Raw genomic sequence first — 10,044 nt, forward strand, 5'->3', positions numbered from 1 at the left:
CCTCCCCCAGTACTGGTAGATGGTCAGCCTGAATTCATTGTCCAAGAGCTATCTGGTCAAATGGAAGGGCTATGGTCCTGAGGAGAACTCTTGGGTGCCTGTTGGTGATATTAGGGCTGACCGTCTCAGGAACCAATTCCATCTCAAGTTTCCTGAGAGACCTGGGGGTCCAGTGGCCCCTCCTCAAGGGGGGGTAATGTGAGGTCTCACCTCCCTGGTGGTCCAGTGGTTCAAGGGGGTCGGCGGGGACGCCCGCTGGCTCCTCGGCAGGGCCGCCCGCCGCCTCATCAATCTTCCTCAGCACAAATTTCCTAAGGCGTGCACGGCACGATTCTTCAGGGTTTGTAGGCGTGATGGCGCCGGTGTGCAGTGGCGTGAAATTCAAACATATTTAAAGTGGCAGATTGTATTTGTCAGTGCCCATGATAGGATCTTGTTTCCTGGTGCTCCTGAGCCTTGTGCTATTTGATTCCTGTTTCCTGATCCTTTTTGAATACCTGTTGTGACCCTGCCTGGCTATTTGACAATCCTGACTTCTGAATCCTGACCCTTGCCTGATATCCGACTCTGATCCTGCTTAACCGTTTGATTGACTACCTGGTTTGACCCCTGCCTGCCCGATTACGTTTGATCTCTGCCTGCCTCGACCTGGCCTGTTCTGACTTTGATTCTGTCTAACGCCTTGTACTGTGACATTCAACCCAAAAGACTCTTGTTTACAGTTGTGCCCCTCTGCTTGACTATAACCCCTCGCCTTGCACCTCTCGATTTAAGACCTGGCGGCATCTGAGTAGCTGAGGGCTCCTCCCGAGGCCAAAGGCGGCTGCTACAGGCAGAAGCACAAGCTGAGACCAGGGGGCTTGGCATCGGTTCTAGATTTAGGGTGCCAACCGTTACAAAAGTGAGCCATCTTACCGAATCTATCCACCACCACCCAGATGACTGTGTGCCCCAGGGAAACAGGTAGGTCTATGATAAAGTCCAAGTTCCCGATTTCCCACATAGTAATTCTGTTCAAGAGAGGAGGGAATGTTTTGGAAAAGAAGGCACAGGGGTGTAGCTTCCCATTCATTACATGGTAGCCTCTGAGATAGAACTGCTCCTGCCCCAACATCTGATGCATCTACTTCAATGAAGAACGGAAGAAGAGGGTCAGGGTGTCTGAGAATTGGAGCAGAAGAAAATGCTTCTTTCAAAGTTTTAAAGGCTTCCAAAGCTTGTGGAGACCAACAGTTAGGTTTCCCCCTTTATGGATTGGAGTCAGGATTGGGGCAATTTTATATGAGAAGCCTTTGATGAATTGTCTGTAATAATGGGCAAAGCCAATAAATCTCTGTATGGATCTTGTACTGTTAGGAAGGGGGCAATTTTGTATTGCGGAGATTTTAGCTGGGTCCATCTCGAAGCCTTTTTGGGAAATGATATACCACAGAAAAGGAATCTTGGGGGTTTCGATGGTGCACTTTTCTATCTTGGCAAAAAGGGCATTCCTTCTTAACCGGGAGAGGACTTCACTTGGAGCCGAAGTACAGATGAACAGAAAAACATCATTGAAGAATTCTTGGAAAACTGCGGGCACATTGCAGAGCCCAAAAGGCATTACGAGGTACTCGTAGTGCCCATCACGAGTGTTGAAGGCAGTTTTCCACTCGTCGCCATTCACAAATTCGAATCAAGTTATATGCCCCACGGAGATCCAACTTTGTGAAGAGAAGGGCTCCTTTAAGTTGGTAGAAGAGTTCTGAAATGAGAGGAAGAGGATAGCGATTTTTTTACATGATTTTATTTAAACTCCGATAGTCAATGCAGGGTTGTAAACTGCCATCTTTTTTCTCAACAAAGAAGATCCCCACTCCAGCAGGTGACGAAGAGGGACGAATGAACCCCCTTGGAGATTTTCCTGGATATACTCCTTCATAGCTTTTGTTTCAGAAGGAGAGAGTGGATATGTATGTTCCCGAGGGGGCATTGTGCCAGGAAGGAGTTCAATGGGCCAATCGTACGACGGTGCGGAGGAAGAGTCTCTGCAGATCTTTTGCTGAATACGTCAGAAAAATCTTGATAAACGGGGGGGAAGAGAAGAAAGATCCATGGCAACAGAAGACAATTTCAGAAGAGAATTAGAGGGAAGGCAGTTCTGTTGGCAGAAGGGGCTCCAACAGGAAATCTGAGCTGTGAACCAATCAATGACCAGATTGTGGAGCCGCAGCCAGGGCAGTACTAGAACCACTGGTGTGGAGGGGCAGTCGATGAGAAGAAATTAAAGTTTCTCAGTGTGGAGAGTGTAACTGGTAACTCCAGTGAAGACTGGGAAATGAAGGCTGAAGATAATGGTCTGTCATTGATTGCCAGGACTTACCATGATTGCAGGGGTATGGTATGATGTCTTGCAAATGCTTGATCCAGGAGTTCCCGGCTGCTCCGGAATCAAGGAATGCTTGGATGTGGATGGTTTTTGAAGAAAGTTGAATTTGTTCAGGAAGAAGGAATCTTTTAGTAGCTTGATGGGGAAGAGGATGAATTCCGCCCAGGTTAGTTTCCCCAAACTACCTAGGTGTGGAAGTTTCGCAGGGCAGTTATGGGTGAAATGGACTTTGCCCCCGCAGTATAGGCATAACCCAGCCACACACCTTCGCTGTTTCTCCTGTTTGGAGAGCCGAGCTGCCCCTATTTGCATAGATTCTTCAGTTGAAGTTGCAGAAGATGAAGAAAAAGTAGGCGTGCTGGTAAGTAAGGATTTCTGTAAATGTGGGGCCAGCATGGGTTGAAACCTCCTACTTCTCTCTTTATCAGACTGATGCTCTCTCAGCCGGGTATCCACCTTGATGGCCAATTCGATGAGGTCGTCCAACTGAGTGGGAAGATCATGGGAGACCAGATTGTCTTTCAGGCGGGTAGAGAGCCCATGATAGAATGCGGCATGGTAGGCTTTATTGTTCCAGCCTGTCTCAGAGCCTAACTTGCGGAAATCAATTGCGTATTCACTGGCACTACGATTCCCTTGGCGAATCTGTAACAGCCGCAAAGAGGCTAAAACAACCAGACCAGGAGCGTCAAAAAACGGTCCGAAAAGCCCAGTGGAAAGCCTTGGCATCCTTAATTAAGGGAGATTCTTTTTCCAACAGAGGAGATGCCCATTCGAGAGCTTTCCCTTCCAGATGGGTGATCATGTACCCCACCTTGGCTCGCTCGGAGACATACTGCGTAGGTCGCAGTTCAAATTGGATTAGGCACTGATTGACAAATCTTCTGCAAGCCTGTGGGTCTCCACTGTAAAGAGGAGGTGCCGGAATACGTGGTTCCAAAGCAGGAGCTGGAGCAGCTGGAAGAGGAGCTGCAGCTGGAACTGGAGCCTGAGTTGCTGGCGAGAGAGTGGTAAGCTTGTCCAGAGCTTGGCCTCCATGCGGGATGCCAGACCGCGAAAAGCGCTGCCGAAGTCGGGTTGAGCTTGCTTGGAAGGGTCCAAGGCCCAATAATACTGTCAGGGCCAGAAGGCTCCCCTAGGATTTGCGTCAATAGTCAAGTCCAGGCAAAAGGTCAATAAAGGGAGCAAGGTTCTTACTCGATATAACAGGCCGAATTCAAACAAAGGAATCAAAGTCAATAAACAGGAAATCACACCCAGGAACACAAGAAGTAGAACCTATTATTGGGCACGGTCTGCAATGTTCTGGCATCTTATATAGGCCCATTTTCGCAGCAAACGAGCGTGATGACGTCATAAGTCATGCACTGACGTTGGACGCCGAAGCTGCACGATTTGACGTGTTGGCATTAAGACGTTGTGCACGTTCGATCTTGACACGCTGCCCCCGTTTTGACGCATTGGCATCAGAACGAGTCGCGTGGAAGACCTGGCCATCTTGTCTATGTCAATGAAAAGATCCGGAACGCCGGTAAGGATTCCTTACAGGCATACCAAATTCTGTCTGCTGCCCTTGCTTGCTTGTTGTGTTACACAGGGAATTCAAATGCAGAAAATGACACTGTGTGGTAGTGGGAAACCATCTGAATTGCTGGACCATTAACCCAAGCCAGCAGCTACTGTAGGTGGACCTCATAGGGAACTGTCTTACTGTCATAGCCTGTCTTTGCTTGTGTGAATGCAGGGTTGTGATTGGCTAACCCTGTCTTACTAAGGTTAAGACCCACCCAATCCTCATTTGAAACACATAGGGACCATAGACTTTTTTTTAATCTAACACTCAACCCTTTCCTACGAGCATTACTTGCCTCTCCAGCTTTTTGGGGGATACAACTTGGCACCCGAAATTTCAAATTGAATGCCTTTGCTGACAATATCTTACTATAACTGACCAATCCGTCTGAGGCAATCCATGCCCTTTTAACCAACATTGAAACCTTTAGTAAAGTGACAGGATTTCAAGTTAATTTAAACAAGACAATAGTGATGCCTCTCAATTCACAGTTAAGAAACAAATGGTGTGGTCTGTTTCCATTTAAGTGGGCCACTAAGGCCAGTCAATTCCTGAGAATTCAAATCCCACCACAACCTCAGGCACTTTATAGTTTAAATATTACCCCCCTATTGAACAAGCTAACCTAGGAACTCAGGGTGTTGTCAAAACCACCAGTAAATTATTTTGGGAATTGCCACTTCACAAAATGATATGGTTTCCTCGCTTGCTTTACTTGTTACAAATGTTGCCGTTGTTGTTGACTCACAAAGGTCTGACAAGGCTAAATAAAACACTTAGCCAATTTATCTGATCTGGGGAAGTAACCATTCTCGAATCAGCAACAATCTGAATCACAAGGAAAAAAAAACTGCCAGATATACAGACATATAACTTAGCTTGTAATCTCCACTAGGTGGTGGACTGGGTCAACAATAGAGAACTCTTAACACTACCCAGACTAGAACAAGCTTTGGTACCAGATGTTTCATTAGTTTTTTTCTTTTACACTCCCAATTTGAGCGGCTCTGACTCACCAGACATCCAGAGACCAAGGCACAACCCAAAGCCCACATTTCCCTGGAAGCCAAACTCTGCTCTGACATGCACCGCTCCAACAAGGACTAACGCATTGTGGGTGCCATCTTGCCGACACCACGAGGCATCGGTGCGGCAGAGAGAAGCCAAGCAGAGGGCTTAATTAATAAAAGGCACGTACACAAGGTACAGCATAGCCGACCCTTTAGGCTTCTGTATCAATTAGCAGACCCTGCCTCAGATATACAGTAACCTACAGCAAATCTAGAACATAATCGGTTCGAATTGGCACTGTACGCACTCAAATACCTACCCACAAGATACAGTGTTAAAGATCTATAAAATCCCCACTAGCTATAGGAACATATAGCAGTCATCTGGAACCTGCTTACTCTAGTTTGTGGACTATACATAACAGAACCTCATCTCAAACGTGGCGCTATTACTGTTTGCTAAACACATTATATACAACACGGTTGTTGTATAACATCATGGCAGCACATCAGGCGAAAAGTAACAACCCCCCCAATTAGAAACAAACTTTTAAGGTGACCACTGCACTCCGCCTATGGTGGTGTAGAGTTCAGCAGAAACACATACTACAACACAAATCTGGCTGAAGAACACTGTGCACCTACATAGATTGCATCTCTCAGTCAGCAAACTTGATTAACTATAGCAGTATGTGATACTTCCCTCCAAACAGGGTCCCTGATCTAAATCCAATATATTTCACCTGCTCAAACTGCCTGACAACTCTTTCGTATTTGCTGAATCTTATGGTCATTATGCACAGATATTTAGCAAACCTCCAAACAGGACAAAACTACTAAAACCCAAATAAAGATTTTTATAAAGGATAAAAAAGAAGACAAACATAAACATCTAAAAAAAAAACCAAGACCCTTCTTTCAGCAAATCTGCTGACTGAACTGAACCGCCATTGGACAGCATGGAATCTTCCTTATCCAATCCAACAAAGACTCAGTCCCCCACTTCAATAGCGGCAGACCTTACAGCAATACTAGGTCCATTGTTGGATCACAAATTGGCTTCACTGGATACAAAACTAACAGAAGACTTGAAACAATTATCCTCTCAAGCCAGTAGATTACAGGAGGCAGAACAACGCATTTCGAATTTAGAAGATGCCAAACAAAATAGAAAGCATTTGTTCCAGTGTGCAACAAACTTCACAAAACAGGGCAAAACTTCTCTTTGCACTATCCAGCTAAATTGAGAATACTGGTGGATGGCAGGCCATGTTTTTTCGAGAAACCCGAAGATGCCCTTCAGCATTTTGACCTGAACTAATGGGAACTGGTTTCTTCACAACAGCTAAAGGTCATGTTATGTGGCCATCTTTTAATAGTAAGGAACAGGTTGAATAGAAATCATTTAACAGGTTTATTAATAACTTGTTGCTAGAACATACAAATCAAAATGTGTTTGAACATTTGTTTATCTTCGTTGCTATGGGGGGACCCAAAGTGTATTAGTCCTTTTGTATGATTAAGTTATTGGTTTGGATAATTACTTGTTTCTACCTTCTTAAAATGATAAGTTCTAAAAAAGTTATTGTTTATGTAATAAGAAAAATGCACCCTTTACGAATTGAATGCCATAGGTTACAACCCCGGTCAAACGAGTTCCGCAGCTTTGAGGGACAGGGGAACTTGTTTGTTTATGTTATCATAAACATATTTTATCACTTCCAATGTATTATTCTGTCTAATGACAACTCACTATAATACTCCTCACTTATTCAAGGGACCTCACTCTGATAGTTCTAAGGGCACATTGGAAATTCTCTCTTGGAATGTAAAAGGACTGAATTCCTCCCTAAAACGGAAAAAAGTGATATATATATATCTGCCTCATACGGGACAAAAAGAGAGGTGTAGCTATTTTGTTAAATAAATTGTTAAACTATAAAGTATTGAGAGTCAAGGCAGATGTAGCTGCTAGATTTTTATATGCAGACCTGCTTATTGAGCAAACTAAATACACTATTGTGTAGGTACTGTATATGGGCCAAACAATGCTATATCTACCTTTCACACAGAGCTTATTGCTTCTATTGTAGCATGGGGCTCCTCCACTATGAATACAGTTTGGGACCCGATCCTAGACTGCTCTGGCAGGTCTACTCCAGTTAACCAGGCTTACCCTTCTGACTTGGTCCACTTGGGTCTACAATTTGGGCTAATAGATAGTTGGTGCTCATTAAATCCAGATGGCAGGGATTACACATTTTATTCCCACCCACATGGGTCTTTCTCACAAATATTTTATATTATGCTATCTCAGGAGTTAGCCAACACTCTTTCCCAGGCTAAAATATATAACATCTCAGTGTCTGACAAGCAATGATCTCGACAGTGCTTCTATGCAATCAGCAGAGCCTAGACCAAGACAATGGACTTTTCCCGCTTATTTAGCCAACTCTGATGACTTTCAATTGTATATACAAAACAAATGGGTGGACTACGTAGATGAAAACACCTTGAGAATATAATGTTGTTCTGGTCAGCTTCAATGGTAGTTATGAGGGGACACGTTCTTGCATATACAGCCAGATTAAATAAACAGTTTTTAGAGAAAAAATGCTGTGCTTACCAATACCCTTACGGCCACATATCGAACATATCTAGCCACAGACTCTCCATCAGACAGCCAACTATACATTATAACGAAAGAAGATTTAGATACGTTATTGTCAGACAGAGCAAAAAGAAATCTAGACTATAGGAAAAACAGGTTCAATCAATGGGGAAATAAATCTGGGCGTTTATTAGCCAATTTGGTGTGCAGGGTAAAAGGCCCATCTTTTATTCCTATGATTAAAGCAAAAGGAGGACTTAAATGCACCTCAGCAGAGAACTTGAGTCCTATTATCAAAAACTGTATCAGGCACCCACGGTATGTTACACGAAGGTGTGGAATACCTTCGCTCAGCAAATCTGCCTAAACTATCGCAATCTCATAGAGATATACGCCCTACCTAACGAACAAGAAATAAGTGACACAATCAAGGTTTTAGCCAACAACAAAGCACCAGGGATAGATGGGTTCTCGAGTGAATATTATAAAATGCTATGTGAAGTAATACCCCCAATTCTACATGCGTTGTTTCAACATACAGACAGGTGAGGTCTGGGACAAATTTAGAGAAGCAAAAATTATTGTGATCCCTAAAAAAGACAGACAATTAGATCAGGTAGAATCATACAGGCCAATATCTCTCTGCTCAACCATAAGTACAAAATATTCACTAAGCTACTGACCAGCCGATTGCAAAAAATATTGCCAGAATTGATAATACCTGAACAGCTAGGTTTTACAAGCAATAGGCACTCGGTAAAAGCAATACGTTCCGTATTAGCAGCCATAATAGCCGACTCTCATAACAAGAATTCCCAAACCTAGTTATTTTGGATACTGATAAGGCATTTGACCAAGTGTTTCACTCTCTCTTGATCAGACTAGTGAAATTTAGACACTTTGTGTGTTTATTTGTAAAGGCAGTATTATTACTTTATCACCCCTCACAGGCCAAACTGTACATAAATGGACACTTTTTCTTTCTGCTTTCCCTTGGAAGAGGCACTTGGCAGGATTGCCCACTTTCCCAACTATTATTTAATCTAGCACTCGACCCTTTCCTATGAGTATTACTCGCCTCTCCAGCTTTTTGGCGGATACAACTTGGCACCCAACATCAAACTGAATGCCTTTGCTAACTATATCTTACTGTTCCTGACCAATCCATCTGAGGCAATCCCTGCCCTTTTAACCAACATTGAAACCTTTAGTAAAGTGGCAGGATTAAGAAACAATGGCGTGGTCCGTATCCATTTAAGTGGGCCACTAAGGCTATTCAATTCCTGGGAATTCAAATCCCCCCAAAACTTCAGGCACTTTATAAATTAAATATTACCCCCCTATTGAACAAGCTGACCCAGGAACTCAGGGTGTGGTCAAAACTACCAGTAAATTATTTTATCTGGGGAAGTAACCATTCTCAAATCAGCAAGTTGAAACTCCAATCAAAATCACAAGGAGGAATAAACCTGCCAGATATACAGACATATAATTTAGCTTGTAAACTCTGCTACGAACTCTTCGCACTACCCAGACTAGAACAAGCTTTAGTACCAAATGTTTAATTCGTTTTTCTTTTACACTCCCAGGAGAATTACCTCCCACCTGCAGCAAGGGACAACCCACTGCTTTATACCACAATTAGAGCCTGGCGAACAGCACACCATACATTGTCGGTCTCACCCTATGCATCATTTTTTCTACCCTTTATAGGCTACCCACAGTTTTTAAACAACTATAACGCCATTCCTTTTTAATGTGGGTGGAACCGGGGTTTATGTCGGTAAGACACCTAATGCGTACGCCCACAACTCTGTATTCCCATGTCCTCAGACAGTATGGGATCCATTCTTCTATTTACAATTAAGACATTACACACAGACGGTGATTCAGGCCGTCCCAACTTAAGATATTGACAACCCAATTGATTATTTGTTTCGATCTTTTACAATACAACCCTCCATCTCACTTATATATAGAATTATAAAACCTGCAATATCGGACAAAGACTTTGAAAGATGTATAGAAAAATGGCTACATCAAATCCCAGATCTCAAGATAAGATATTCACCCCACATTTACAATCCAACTAATATCCCAAAGGCAGACAAGAAATTAGCAAACATAATCTCTACAGTTAGACAAATACAAGAGGTCTTCTGCACTCAACCCATTATCAATATATTTAATTTTGTGCATACTGCTACTGAAAAATAATCTCTGCAGTTAGCAGAAAGGCAATATTACATTGTTGGATAGCAAATCATCCCCCACCACTTGAGATGATGATTACAAAGCTAGACCTGGTTTAGCGCAAGGATTAGCTAGAAGCTTCCCTAAACAGGGAATGCCAAGTTGCAGGGAATGCAGGGAATGTTTTTGTACATGTCCGAGGAATTGGCAGGGAGATAATAATATAAAGAACTTAAAGGTAATGGAATTACAGGTGACAGATCAGGTGGCCTTACACCTAGCAGAACCCTAA

This window comes from Xenopus laevis, chromosome 8S (assembly GCF_017654675.1).
Source record: "Xenopus laevis strain J_2021 chromosome 8S, Xenopus_laevis_v10.1, whole genome shotgun sequence".
Classification (NCBI taxonomy): domain Eukaryota; kingdom Metazoa; phylum Chordata; class Amphibia; order Anura; family Pipidae; genus Xenopus; species Xenopus laevis.